Source organism: Candoia aspera, chromosome 1 (genome assembly GCF_035149785.1).
Source record: "Candoia aspera isolate rCanAsp1 chromosome 1, rCanAsp1.hap2, whole genome shotgun sequence".
NCBI classification, from domain to species: domain Eukaryota; kingdom Metazoa; phylum Chordata; class Lepidosauria; order Squamata; family Boidae; genus Candoia; species Candoia aspera.
In genome coordinates this window covers 193006430-193021193 of record NC_086153.1, presented here as the reverse complement: position 1 = coordinate 193021193, position 14764 = coordinate 193006430, and positions in this window count along the sequence as shown.

Sequence of the window (14764 nt, the reverse complement as noted above, 5' to 3'; positions counted from 1 at the left end):
GTGTTCATCGAGCCATAATATGGTTTAATGGTTTTTGTCTTAAAGGTTGTTTAGTTCAGTCTATTGATCATCATGATCTAAGAATTGGTAGAGAATATGGGTCCCCCATATAACGTAAACATTAGCAGACATAAACAAAGCCATAACTATGGTGCACAACAGAAAAAGCTGGAAGTCATTACAATTGCAGATAAATTGCACAAAACATAGTCCTAGCAGGGAAGGAAATAAGCTATAAGGAGCACAAGCTGTACAAGAATTAGAAACAAACTCTTTGTTCAAACTTCTGTCTAGTACAATTCTTAAAGAAAGAAACAAGAAATAACTATATATGATAAAGGACAAGGCTATTCTTACCTAAATCAACCACTGTGTGTTCCTAACAAGGTGTGCAGGAAAAGGTGATGAAATGTTTGAAAACCAACATGATAAATTGCTTGAACCCTGTGATCACAGATCAATAAACTTCAAAGCACTCTTCAGCAGTTCGTTTTATTGTGTTTAATGAGGGGAAAGTTCTCCTACTGAACAGCTATCACCTCCCACCATAATTACACTTATTAAATTATTTGATGGGGTCAACTGATTCTAATGCTACTGTTATTATCCCAATAAAAAGCAGACTGTGACTTTATTGGCACTTGTTAGTTAATAACTTTGTATGATCCAGGCTCACCAAATTTGTTACCAATAGATATCTAATGAATAAGAAAACAATTTTATTTTCTAGACTCTCTGCTAAGATAGGAAAAAATGGACAATTTCACTGGTTGAGTGTGCATGTGCAAATTTATGTGTATAAGTTTGTCCGTATGGGTACGTGTAGAATACAGGTGGTCCTTGATTAACGACGACTCATTCAGTGACCATTTGAACTTAGCACTGGACGAGTGGTAGTTACAACCAGGCTTTGTGCTTACAGCCTTTGCAGTGTCCCCACAGTCACATGATTGTGATTTGCGACCTTCCCAGCTGGCTTCCCACAAGCAAATCCAATGGGGAAGCCAGCAGGAAGTCAGAAGTCACAGTCATGTGAGGTCCTCACTTAACGACCCCTGCTGTCCTTGCTTAATGCTGGCAACTGTGACTGCTGGAACTGCCATCACTAACACGCAGTCACATGGTTTTTCGACTTACAACTACATTGCTTAACGATGGAGTTTCTGGTCCCAATTTTTTTATTTTATTTATTTATTTATCTATCTATCAAATTTTTAACACCACCCATCTCCCCCCACAAGGAGGGACTCTGGGCAGTTCGTTAAGCAAGGACTACCTGTAGATATAGATACAACATTTTTATAAAACTGCCCAATCTCATGGCTAAGACTGAGCAAGATATAAGGATTAAAACCAACAAAAAAAGGGAACAATCTAAATAATAAATGTCTGAGGCCACATATTATCACCCCAAATCAGTCCTCTGTAGGATGAAGGTTACTTCACTGAAGGTTACGGACTGTAATCTACCACCCAGGTCCAGTGCAGATTAACAGGCAGAATTTTTTTGACATCCCAGTCTAGGGCTGAGAGACAGAGCAACCAGCACCTTACCTGCTACACCTTACAGTGACTGGCTGCACCCACACAAAAATATATACAGAGACACCACTCTTTCCTTCTTTCTCCCTCTCCTAGCCCCCACCCCCGTCCACACAGTACCACAGTGGTTGAAGAAACTCTCTAATCTCTTAAGGAAAGCCTTTTCTCTTGAACAAAGATTAAATAATGTGCGCTCAGAAATAGGTAATGTAAACAGAAAGACTTTTTTTCATTGCTTTCTTGAAATATTAACTACCAAATACCCTGATTCAGATGCATCACTCCCATACATCTGAAGGTCACTGGATTGAATGCTGTTTCACATTGGTGTGAAAATCAACACAGCTAATATTGAAAAGGCAAGTGAATATCAGGAGAGCCTCACTCTTTCTGGAATAATTATTTTGAAATTATCAGCATTTGCTGCTGGAGAATAAGGAAGCAGAGCATCTCACTGTGGCTCTGCATTCACCAGCCTATCCAAGTAAGCTAATTATCCCCAAATGATTCCTGCCCTATATTCCATTCAACCCAGTAAAGGATCAGTTTCATCTGGAGCCCAGCAAAGTGTATTCTACCTCATCTTATGCAAAGCAATGACCTTACTGATTCAAATGCAAAATTCACCAGAACAAAGTGTTCAATAGAAAGATTACATTTCCACTCAGGCAGAAAAGGATTTGCCAGTCTCTTATAATGGCTCTGCTATACACAACCTGGAATCTAATCAGCATGAAGATAGAATGGCAATAATCCCTCAGAGGTTCTAGTTGAGGTTTTGTCATCTGAAACATTAGGTACCCCCCACCATACACATTTATTTCAATAAAATCTTGACTACATTTCAGGAACAGAAGGAAATAACTTTCTACTCATTTTAATGTCAGAAATGTGATGTGTCTAGTAGTGTCTACCTTGCCTGAGAACTGCAAATGTGCAACTGAGAGGCAAAGGTTACATCATTTATGTTATTTCCAGCAAAAATGAAAAGTGCTCACTTCTGTGAACTGGAACCGTCCCATCAATTTCTCCCACCTTCTGTAGCCCCTTCCTATCATTACTATGGCATATCCCTTCTTGGATGCATTTGATTCTTTCTGTAAAAAGTAATTTGTCTCCTTAATGGAAATATATAAAATTTGTGTTAGTATTATGAGTTTAAATGAAAGGTCCTTGGAACATTTTACAGATGACATTTCAAGAAAATGCCCAGTTGGAGTATTTTCAAATACCTTGGTGTCATTTAGCAAATTTAAAAAAAAAGCCATGTGACACTTCAAATGCTAAAATAAGTTTATGTATGCATTTGAATGTGTAGAAATGCTAACAGATACTTACATACACACCTCTATATATATAAATATAAATTTCATTCACAACATCTGCATGGAAGGTCAAAAAAGTCAAGGTGGTAACCACAAGTGCCCAATCAAAGCCCTAACACTTTTTTACATGGATTACAGGTAGTCTTCACTTAACGACCACAATTGAGACCAGAAGTTCAGTTGCTAAGCAAAGCAGTCATTAAGCAAATCTGACCTGATTTTACGACCTTTTTTGGTGTGGTTGTTAAGCAAATCACCATGGGCATTAAGCAACCCACATAGTCGTTAAGTGAATCGCATGGTTCCCCATTGATTTTGTTTTCCAGATGCCAGCTGGGAAGGTCAAAAACGCCAATCATGTGACCATGGGATGCTGTGACAGTCATAAATGCGAACCGGTTGCCAAGCACCCTAATCATGATCATGTGACCGTGGGGATGCTGCAACAGTCGTAAGTGTGAGAACCAGTTATAAATCAGTTTTTTCAGCACCATCTTAAGTCTGAACCGTCACGAAACAAATGGTTGTTAAGTGATGACTACCTGTACATGCAAAGAAGGTGAGGTGTTTGGGCAGTTGTGGCCACCTTGAATTTTGATACCTCTCCTCTGCAGATGGCTCTGATTCACAGTATAAAAATATAATTAGTACATGGCTGGTTGCCAATGATAGAGAAGTATGGTGTAGAGAATTAGGGAGATGACCTTGAGGGAAATAAGCAAGAACCATTAAGCAAACTGGGCTGAAACATTCCTTAAATTCTGGGAAAATAAGATAGTATTCAGAAGAGACTCAGGCAGGCTCCTCCCTGACTCATTGGGGTATAAGAGGGAGGAGAAGTAAAGCCTAAAAGAAGTAAAGCCCGATCAGGCTTGCAAGTTTCTGCTACTATAGCCTATCTCAATAAAATATATTTCTCAACTTCCTGTGGAGCTGGTTTCCTGATCTGGTCTACCCCAAAAGGCTGGCATACAGAGATGACCTTAAAGAAAATATGTGGCATATGTTAGGAAAACATAAACTTAGCCTGGAAAAACAGGAAGCTGTAAGAAAGAAACTCAATATTGCACTTTGACTCTGTTTGGTATAACAAGGGAGCGGGGAGGAGAAATGCTGTCAAGTTTTCAAGATGTTTTATTATAACCTACTGTAAATCAATAGAGTTCTAGTATTTCTTCTGATGTCTTTTCCTAGTCTACCTCGAAGGGTTGCCACCAATGGACCTTCAGAGCAGTCTTAAAATACATGGCTCTGCTTTGGAAGGGAACATGCACAGCATTGGCAGCCAGCTGTGTAGAAGGTGAATTAAATTATTGGGCTCCTGCCAATGTAAATTTGAAATGTATTTAAAATTACATTTACATTAAAAAGAAAATAAACCTTCAACTAATTTATGTTAAAGAATATTCCCCCTAAACTTCTCAATACTTTACTTTCTCCTATTTTGGGGATTGGTTCTGCCCCCCACCCCCCACTTCTTCTATGTTGAAATATTTAATCAAGATATTTGATCCACTTGTACTACCTATTCAAAAGTAGTCTACCAAATTCAGTGGGACATGCTTCCAAATGTGACCCACCTCTCCCTTTCAAGTGTGTCTATACTCAAGCAGGAATCTAGTTTATACCAAGTCAGATTGCTTGTTCTTCTAACTCAGTATTAACTAAGATTTCTAGAAGATTTATTCATCATAGTCTCTGTTTCAAGAAGAGCCTTTTAATCTCATAGAGTCCTTCCCGTTGTACTTATTATGCATGGCTAGGTGTCACTCCTTAGGGACGCGGTGGCGCTGCGGGTTAAACCGCTGAGCTGGCTGATCAGAAGGTCGGTGGTTCAAATCTGCGTGACTGTAATGATTGCCTATTCTAAAACAGTATCAGACTCACAGGCAAGATTCAAGGATACCTGATTTATTAAAGAACAGTAAGCAGGATCACAAAGAAAGCTGAGAATGATGAAAGCACACCAAATTCAAACTAAAAACCCTAGGTGCAAATGAAATCCCTCTCCCTGTAGAATCTTCTCAAGTTCACAATCCCAGGTGCTCCTAATGGTTTCTGATGGTCTGCGGGAAAAGGCCTTGAACAGAGAACATAACCCAAACACATTCCATTGTAATGAATTCAGATACAGAGCTTGGTACAAGGTCTCACAGCAGCTCCCTCCCAAACAGAAACGTGCATCAGCGCCATGGCATGTGAAACATTACGATGTATAAACTACATTGAAACAGTGAACATGACATACTGCCCCCCGCCAAATAAAGAATACATTAAGCAGCAGGCTTCAAAGGGTAAGCAAGGTGGAAACGGCGAACTAAATCAGGAGCATTAACATGGTGGGCAGACACCCATTCAGGATGAGGAAAGTGTTTCCATCGGACCAGATACTGACAGGTGCCTCGAAGCTTGCGAGAATCAACAATGTCCTTGACTTCAAAGTGTTGTTGGCCATCAATCATAATTGGAGCGGGAGGAGGAGGTTGAGGGTGCCAACATGGTGAGTGGTGCACAGGCTTAAGCAAGCTGCAATGGAAAACAGGGTGCGAGCGTTTTAAATTGTGAGGCAGTTCCAATTTAACAGTGACTGGATTGACAAGACCAACAATAGGAAAAGGACCAATGAATTCGGGAGCAAGTTTTTTAGAGGGTTGAGGTGATTTGATAAATTTAGTAGATAGATACACCTGAACCCCAACTTTGAAGTCGTGTTGTAAAGAGCGATGCTTATCAGCTTGAGACTTGTAAGCAGCCTGGGCATCAGCCAAAGCTTGTTGAGTTACTGGCCAGGAATCAGACAGTTTAACAGCCCAGTCAGATGCAGAACATGTTTGGGAAGGGGGCTGTGGCAGTTCAGGGATGGGAACAAAGTCATGACCGGAGACCACACGAAAAGGGGTTTGTCCGGTACTTTGATGGACAGCATTGTTGTAAGCCACTTCAGCAAAAGGTAATAACTCCACCCAATCGTCCTGATGGTAGTTAATGTATGCTCTAAGAAACTGTTCAAGAGTGGCATTTAAAATCTCAGTAGAACCGTCAGTTTCTGGATGGGTCAATGTGGACAGGGCTTGTTTGGTGCCAATCAATATTAAAAATGATTTCCAAAATTGGGAAGTAAACTGTGTCCTGCGGTCACTGACCAAATGGGAGGGGCTACCATGGAGGCAGTAGATGTGGAGGAGAAATAGGAGCACTAATTGTGGGGCTGACAGAATGGATGCACATGGAATGAAATGAGCTTGTTTAGAGAAAAAATCTTTTACCACCCAAATGACAGTTTTCTTCTGACTGGGAGGTAGGTCTACAATGAAATCCATAGAAATCTCATCCCAGGGGTGGGATGGACTGGCCACTGGCTGTAAAAGCCCCTGTGGTTTCCCTCCTTTTCGTTTTGACATGGCACAAACAGGACAGGAAGCAACAGTCTTTTACATCACGTCTTAAGGTCAGCCACCAAAATTGACAGCAAACCAAATGCAATGTTTTGACAAAACCAAAGTGTCCAGCAAGTTTATCATCATGGGAATGCTGCAAAACATTGGCTCTTAACGTTTCAGGCACATAAAGGCGGTGTTCCACCCACGCCAGACCATTTTCAAAAGAAACATTGTCTCTATTAGCTAGCAAGCATCAGATTTCAGCGCCTGGAGAAAGTCCTTCTGTAACTGACAAGGAACTTGCATTTTCTGCTTCCCAGGCTGGGCTGGGGGCAGAGCTGCCTGCGCACGGGTCTGGCTCCGAGTGACAGCAACCAAGCCCAATTGTGGTTCAGTGAGAACAGTTCCAACCACATCTGCCACCTGGTCAAGGTCCTGAGGTAAACATGACAAGGCATTGGCTAGAAAGTTTTTCTTTCCTGGAATAAATTTTAACTGGAAGTTGAAGCAGCTGAAAAACAGCCCAGCGAATCTGTTTAGGGCTGAGATGTCATGGGGTGCGGAGGGCTTCCAAATTCCTGTGATTGGTCCAAACCTCAAAAGGCATTTAGCGCTTTCAAGGAGATGGCGCCAGGTTTCTAAAGCTGCTTTACAGCAAATGCCTCCTTTCCCCAAACATGCCAACGGCGCTCTGTTTCAGAAAATTTTCTGGATAGATATGTGCAGGGTTTTAAGCCATTTTCTGAATCCCTTTGTAATAAAATAGCCCCAATGGAGGAGTCAGAAGCATCAGCTTGGACCACAAAAAGGCGCTCAGGATCAGGGTGCTGTAGAATGGGTTCAGCAGTGAAAAGGGCTTTTAGTTTCTCAAAGGCTGCCTGACATTCAGGTGTCCAATTCAGCACTGCCCCAGGGTTTTTTACTTTGCGGGTTTCCCCCAAGCCCTTGGTACGGAGCAAATCAGTAAGGGGCAGAGCAATCTCAGCGAACTCCTGGATGAATTGCTGATAGAAATTACTGAACCCTAGGAAGCTTTGTAATTACCTCCGGGTGCGGGGGCGTTCCCAATTGAGAATGGCCTGAATTTTAGCAGGGTCCATTTCTATACCCCGGTCAGACACTCGATAGCCCAGATAGTCAAGTTGGGTTTTGTGAAACTCACATTTGGAAAGTTTGGCATAGAGTTTGGCATCTCTAAGCTTGCGTAACACCTGTTTGAGGAGGCGTTTGTGTTCCTCCTCGGTTTCAGTGTAAATGAGAACATCATCTAAATAGACCAGAACCCCTTTAAACAAATGATCATGTAAAACATTAATCAACTGCATGAAGACTCCGTGTGCCCCCGCTAACCCAAAAGGGAGGACTTTGTACTGAAACGATCCTAGCAGGCAATTAAAAGCAGTTTTCCACTCATCCCCAGCTTTTATGTGAATGCGGAAATAGGCTTCGCGAAGATCGAGCTTGGAGAAAATCTTGCCCTTTGACAAATGAGCTAACATGTCCTTCATAAGAGGGAGAGGGTACTTGTTGACAATAGGAACAGAATTTAACCCTCGATAGTCTGTACAGAGTCGAAGCGTGCCATCTTTCTTTTCCCAGAATAACATAGGGGCCCCAACTGGGGAATTAGCAGGTTCGATAAACCCCTTTGACAGATTTTTGTCAATGAAGTCCCGTAATGCCTCAAGCTCCCTCTGAGTCATCGGATAAATTTTCAGCTTGGGCAGTTGAGCATTGGGGACCAACTCTATTGCACAGTCAGTTTTCCGGTGAGGGGGTAACTGATCTGCTTCCACTTCCCCAAATACGTCTGCAAATTCTTGGTATTGAGCAGGCAAGCCTTCTAAACGTGGCAAGTTAGGGCACGGCGTGGTGATCACTGCCCTTCCAACCCCCGCTCAGGCAATTATCTCTGCTGTGGGAGCTTGATAAAATCCATCAGCAAAAGTCACAGTTCTGTGCTCCCAGTTTATATAGGGGCTTCGATAGGTCAACCATGGGATCCCCAGGATTACCAAAGGATTGCCAACAGGTGCTACAATGAATTTCAAAGTTTCACAGTGGCTGCCCATTTGCATTGCCACAGCTCCAGTGAAATGGGTCGCTGCCCCCACCCCCGCTGTTGAACCATCCAACTGTGTGAAGATCAAAGGATGCTGGAGGGGAAACTAGGCAGGTCCAAAGCAGCAACCAGGTCAGGGTGAATTAAACACCTGGAACACCCAGAGTCAACTAAAGCCCAGACCTCTGTAGTTTTTGTGCGGGAACCCAATTTCACTTTTACTGCTAAAGTGGGACAGTCAGTGCTCACCATATCATCTTCGCGCCCATCCTCTTCCACCTGCCTGCTGGCGCCCTTCATGGCAGGTGGCTGGCATTTCCCGCCGGCTCTTTAGAGTCGTCTTCAGCCTCTCCTGAGAAGTATATTACTTCCTCAGCATCGGCTGTCCCTTTGGCTGCTGTCATTCACCGCGAGGGGGGGGCGATTTGGCCAGCAGCTTCCCCACTTGATCTCCAGCCTTGGCTTTTGGGCAATCAGCTGCTCGATGGCCCTCCTTTCTGCATCAGAGACACTGACCCCTCACATAGCGCTGATCTCTCTCCTCATCCCAGGCTCTATAGCTTGGCCGGGCAGCAGTCGCAGCACTCATGGTGGTGGGTGGTTTTTCAGGTCTTCTAGTTTGCATGAAGGTATGCTGAGTGTGCTCAGCCTTTCCTGCCAGACAGATCCAGTCGTACAATGACTCGGGGTCATCTCTACAGAATGCCCAACGTAGGATGTCCCGATTGAGTCCCTCTTTAAAATGTTGTATTAGAGTGGACTTAGACCAGTCGATGATTTTCCCAGCCAGAGCTTTAAACTCTAGGGCATAATCAGCTACTGACATTTGGCCCTGGCTAAGATCCTTCAGCGCCTTCTTAGCTCTTGCTCTGGCCAGGGGATCTTCAAAATGTAACTTTAACACCCACATGAAGTCATCGAAATAATCCAGTGCAGGGGAGTCAGCATCAGTTAATTGAACATACCAGTCAGCCGCTCGACCCTTCAACTTGGTGGCGATGGCAGTTATCTTAGCCTCTTTGGAAGGGAAGCATGCCCCAAACTGCCTCATATAACTCTTAGCATTAGTCAAGAAAAAAGATAACTTTGTCGGATCCCCATCAAATTTGACAGAAAAGTCTCTCGCTCCACCTCTGGTTGGAGTGTGACCATCGGGCGCTTGTGTGGTTTGGCCCTGGGTTACAGTAGCTTTCCCCTTACGGGGTGGGGATACTGACGAACGGGCTCTGCGGGGCGGAGATTCATCCTGGAGCCGTCTCCGGCCCGCTCCGCCAGCGGTCTGGAAGGGAGGATGGGGGATGGTTGCGGGAAGCTGGGATCTCCTCCGGGTCTCCCCTGCCCCTCCAGTGACAAAGACAGGTTTTTCAACATGTACTCCATCAATTCTAATTTGACTTCCATCACTCTTAGCCTCTCAGGGGTTCAAGAGTCCCCTCTCCTTCGTGAGCCTGGTTTCCTCTCAGTTGACACTCTGTCTGGGGTTAGCGGGAACCTATACTTCCAGGATGCCCCTGACGTCCCTGGTTGGGGTTCCCCCACCTCATCCAAGGTGATTAACTCTGCGACCACTTCCACATGCAGCCCGCAGGTTCATCTCATCAATCCCACCCTATCCCAGTGCTTGGGGGGAAAGCCAGGTCTTAAGCATTTTTGGGTAGTTAAAAGGGTGGGGCCTGCTGAACTTCAGGGGGAAGGGTGTTCCATAGGGCAGGGGCTGCCAGGGAATAGTCACGCTTCCTAGGTCCCATATGATGGCAACATTTAAAGGAAGGTGTGATGACTGGAACGCTCGTCTTCCCATTTAATTACGACTCGTAAGCTTTTGCTTAGAAATCTATTTTAATGGTGCGAAACATTCACTACAGAGGAAAAGTTGCAAATGGAAACTCCTGCACATTTCTACAATTAAAACTATCAGTAAAGTCAAATTCGCCCCCACTGCCCCCTGAGGTATGCGCCCCTCCTTCTCGTGCCAGCAGAGGGCTGTAACGGTTCTCAGTGGATGACCTTGGTGCTGGAAGATAGTCCAAACAAGATGATTCACACTCCAGCCATGCTCCCCCTCCCTGCTGGTTGACTCGCAGGTAGACATGCGTCACAGCAAAATGGATGTGAGTACGACAAGATGTTCTGTGAACATTTGATCGGGGAGCATGACAGAGGGGACTAGGAGACTTCCTGGGAAGAAAGCTTACATGCTTGATTAGAGTGTTCCACATAAAACTATCTTGCAAACATTACAATGGGTAATGTGAAAAAAATGAAAATGAGATCCAGATTGGTGTAGTGATTAAAGTGCTGGACTAAAACCAGAAGACCATGAATTCTATTCCTCCCTTAGGCATGGAAGCTAGCCGAGTGGCCTCAGGCCAGGCACGCTTTCTCAACTCAACCCGCATCACAGGGTTGTTGTTTCAGGATAAATATAAAGAGGGATCACTATGTACTCTGCCTTCAGTTGTACAAAAAAAGGATGGGATAGAATTCAAGTAGTGTAAATAAATTAGGGAAAATAAGATTTATATCTCTATCCCTGGAGTTATATACACCCATTTCTGGGAATAAAGCTCATTGAATTTCATGGATCCAATCTCTGAAAAAAACATGAATAGTAAAGCGTACACACTTTAAAATGTGCTTCAGGCTTTGTTAATCCTACTGTTATAACAGCTGTTTTTCTGGCTTATGTGCACGCCTGAAAAATGATAAGCTGCTTTAGAATAGCAGAGAGGGGCCATGCTCAAGTGAGATCTGAAACACTTCTCCTGGTTACATAATTAGCCCTAATAAATGGGACTGCATGCCATAACATTTACTGTATGGACATTTAGATTTGAAGATTCTACCTCTAAACCAGTGTTTCTCAACCTTGGGACCTTTAAGATGTGTGGACTTCAACTCCCAGAATTCCCCAGCCAGCATTCTGGGAGTTGAAGTCCATACATCTTAAAGGTCCCAAGGTTGAGAAACCTTGCTCAGAACTGTCTCCAGCAATCTGGAGGATCTTCTGTGCTATACTAAGCCTAAATCACCTGCAAGAGGCAGAGATGCCCTCTTGCATAACCAGAAAAACTTGTGCAAAAAAGAACTTAAGTTTTTGTTGCCATTTGTGCAGTCTTTTGAGCCCCACGTTTGTCTTGCAGAGCCCAATCTAATACAAACTACTTGCCTGTTAATATAATATAAAGGCTTTTATATTACAGACTAAAGCAAACAGGCAAAGAGCTTGAGCCAGCAGGAAAGTGCACTTTAACAGACACCCATCAGTTGTGGCAAAGACAACTATGTACGGAAAGACACATTTCCTGGCTAGAAATTTGTCAGTAAGGGAATATTACTAGCTGTTCCGAACATACTTACAGAAAAAAAAAACTACATGCTGTAGGAAATATTATCTTGATGTGAATTTTTAAAAATAATTTTATGTTAAATCAGACTGATTTCCCTTCCCTCCCTCCCATAACCCAGGATGTCAGGAAGGAGCCAGTTTGAGTCTCTTTCTAATACTTTCCTTTTAATCTGGGCTCAAAGCATGCTCAGGTACCTCTTGTTGTCTTATCAGTTTCTGCATAGTTTCACCAAGTCATCTCTAGGGGTCCCTACACACCACATCTGATTTGGCAGAGTAAGCATGCTGAGGGTCCTTCAGTGAGGGCCCAGGAGATGTGCCTTCTCTGTTATGGCACCTGCCCTATGAGCAGCATTCCCCTCTGAGATTCGGATGACCTCAACCCTGTTAAGCTTTCCTTAGAGCTGTCATTTCACCCAGGCATTGGGGAGGGAGCGTGGGGATGCATGAGGGTGCAAGTGAGGCATGGTGTGTCTTGGGGAGGGTGCAAGAGGGTGCACAGGGGTGTGCAAGGGTGCGAGGGAGGCATGGGGAGGCTCGGGAAGGGAGTGTGGGGGTGCATGAGAGTGTGAGGGAGGCATGGGGAGGCTTGGGGAGGGAGCATGAGAGTGTGAGGGAGGCATGGGGAGGCTTGGGGAGGGAGCATGGGGGTGCACAGGAGGTGTGGCAAGGCTTGGGGAAGGTGCACGGGGGTGCACAAGGGCGCATGGGAGGTGCAGCAAGGGTCAGGGAGGGTGCACTGGGGTGTGTGAATGGCCAGCATAGTGTGAGCACAGAGGGGCTTGGGGAGGGTATGCGGGTGGGAGAGAATTACTCCAGTGACTTGTGGCCTTCCCTGCTGGCTTCCGCACTGACTTTCTGGGGAAGCCGGCAAGGAAGGTCACAAATGGGGATCACTTGATTGTGGAGTGCTGCAACTGGTCATTAAGTGTGAGCCTGTGGCCAAGCACGCAGATTGCGATTATGTAACTGCAGGGGTGTTGGGATGGCTTGAACTCCAAAGACCAGTTGCAACTGCCATTTGTTCAGTGCCGACATAGCTTCGAATAGCCGCTGAATGAATGGTCTTAAGATGAGGACTACCTGTATACGGAATATACAGTAGTCTCCAATACATCCTACAATGGTTCTTTTTGCTGATCTTTTGGTGCTTTTCTTTCTGCTTTTAAAAAGCACTGCAAAATCATGTGGTGGCGGCTTTCATTTTCTTTTTTTAAATTAATTTTTTTTGAAAAATTTTATACAGTAGTAAAAATGATACAAATTTAAGAAAAAGAGAAAAGAGTAAAGAAAAATGGTTTAAATATGACTTGTTAGTCTCTGATTTTAAGACTGAAAAAATCTCCAGCATTATGGAGGTATTGTTACAGGAATACTGACTAGGTAGCCACCAAGATAACTGTTTCCTTGCAGTGGCAGCAGCTATAATAGTTGTAGTAATGGAAGACTAGAATCAGTTGATACCACTTAAATTCTACAAAGCAATATAAACTGGCAGAAATCTAGGTAATAATTTAGAGGGAACAAAATGACCTATGAAAAGGGAGGGTTAATCTTTGTCTTAGTAGTGTCCATTTCCTTTAAAGGAGATTTAAAAATTGTGTTGGACAAACCTGTCCTTCCCTCTACCAATAGGTGGCTTCTTCCCATCCATAAAAAACTTGTGGACCAGCACCATCTGAACCTCTTTTACAGGATTCCTTGTAATATGCAGTTCATATCAATATTTAAATTGTATTTCCTTTGTACAAATATTATGGGGGGGATGGCAGACTTCACAATACTGAACATCATATTATAACCATTTATAGAAAATGATGGACATCTATGTTCCTTAACATGGTAATAAAGCTACTAACACTGTCAGAAAGAGTGACAGTGCTTAAAAGACATTTCTACAGCTGACACCAGGATTATAGTGTTAGGTTGCACCACCCCAACCAGAAGACGTAAAATGCTTTTCAATATCCCACTGTCATCCTGCTTTTACACAATGCTGACTGTCTACTAAGGCAAGAAAACAAAAGGGTTACCAACTATTTGTGGCACTGTGATCCGAGGTTTTTCCCCTACTGCTGATACAACTTATTCTCTGATGAAGGTCAAAATATGTATTTTTCAATCCTGGTTAGTAAATTCTGGCTGAAAAAGTTGTAATGAGTGGTGTCTGTAACAAAACTTGATGAGATCAAAATGACAATGTGTGACATCATTGCACAAATATAATTCTATCATGATTTCTGATGATTTGCATCATTTACATGATGTTGGTCATTTGTCCCCTCATGTACACCCACTGATTACGCCCATGGCTGTAATCAGTGCAATGAAGCCAGAAATATTCCTTTGCCTCTACGCATATTACTTATGGCTTAGCATTTTATGTGAACCTGACCAATTATTGTATATTCAACAAACCATGTATAACCAAACCATAACTTGTTCCACAGCTCCTTTATCAGATCTCTTTGGAGACAGTCAGCACCCTTAAATATTTGCAAAACCTGAACTCAGCTGTTGAGACTTCTACCACTACCACAAATGACAGGAATATGAATATGAATATATATTTATATGTATATTTGTATTTGCAGGTACTTATCATCATACCATTGCTGGCCAGGAATGAATGGGGCAAAATTCCTCTTTGGGATATTATGTAGTTTCCAGAAAGTTAGCCATGATAACCTTTTGCAGCAAATAGTCTGGGGGCATCTTAAAGACTAATAATTTTATTATTTCATAAGCATAAAACATACGTAGTAATAAACACGTTAATCTTGATAAAATGCATGGGTGACAATGGCATGCTCTATATTCTTGGTTTCACTTCCAGCCTTTTATAGTTTACAAATATGCATATAATAAACTGCAAACTTCTGGTGAATGATCATTCTGTTTCTGATTATTAGAGTATTGCTAACAGCTAACATTCTTGCAAATCTCAGTTTTACCCAGCACTGGCACTGTGTGTGCTTTTAAGGAACTATGCGTAAAGCAGGATGGTTTTTAAAAATGGTTAATTGTGAAGAATTCTCATGATACTCTTTTGCTTTGAAAGTTTAAAATACTGATGGTTGAGATCCTAGTTTAAAAAACAACATAA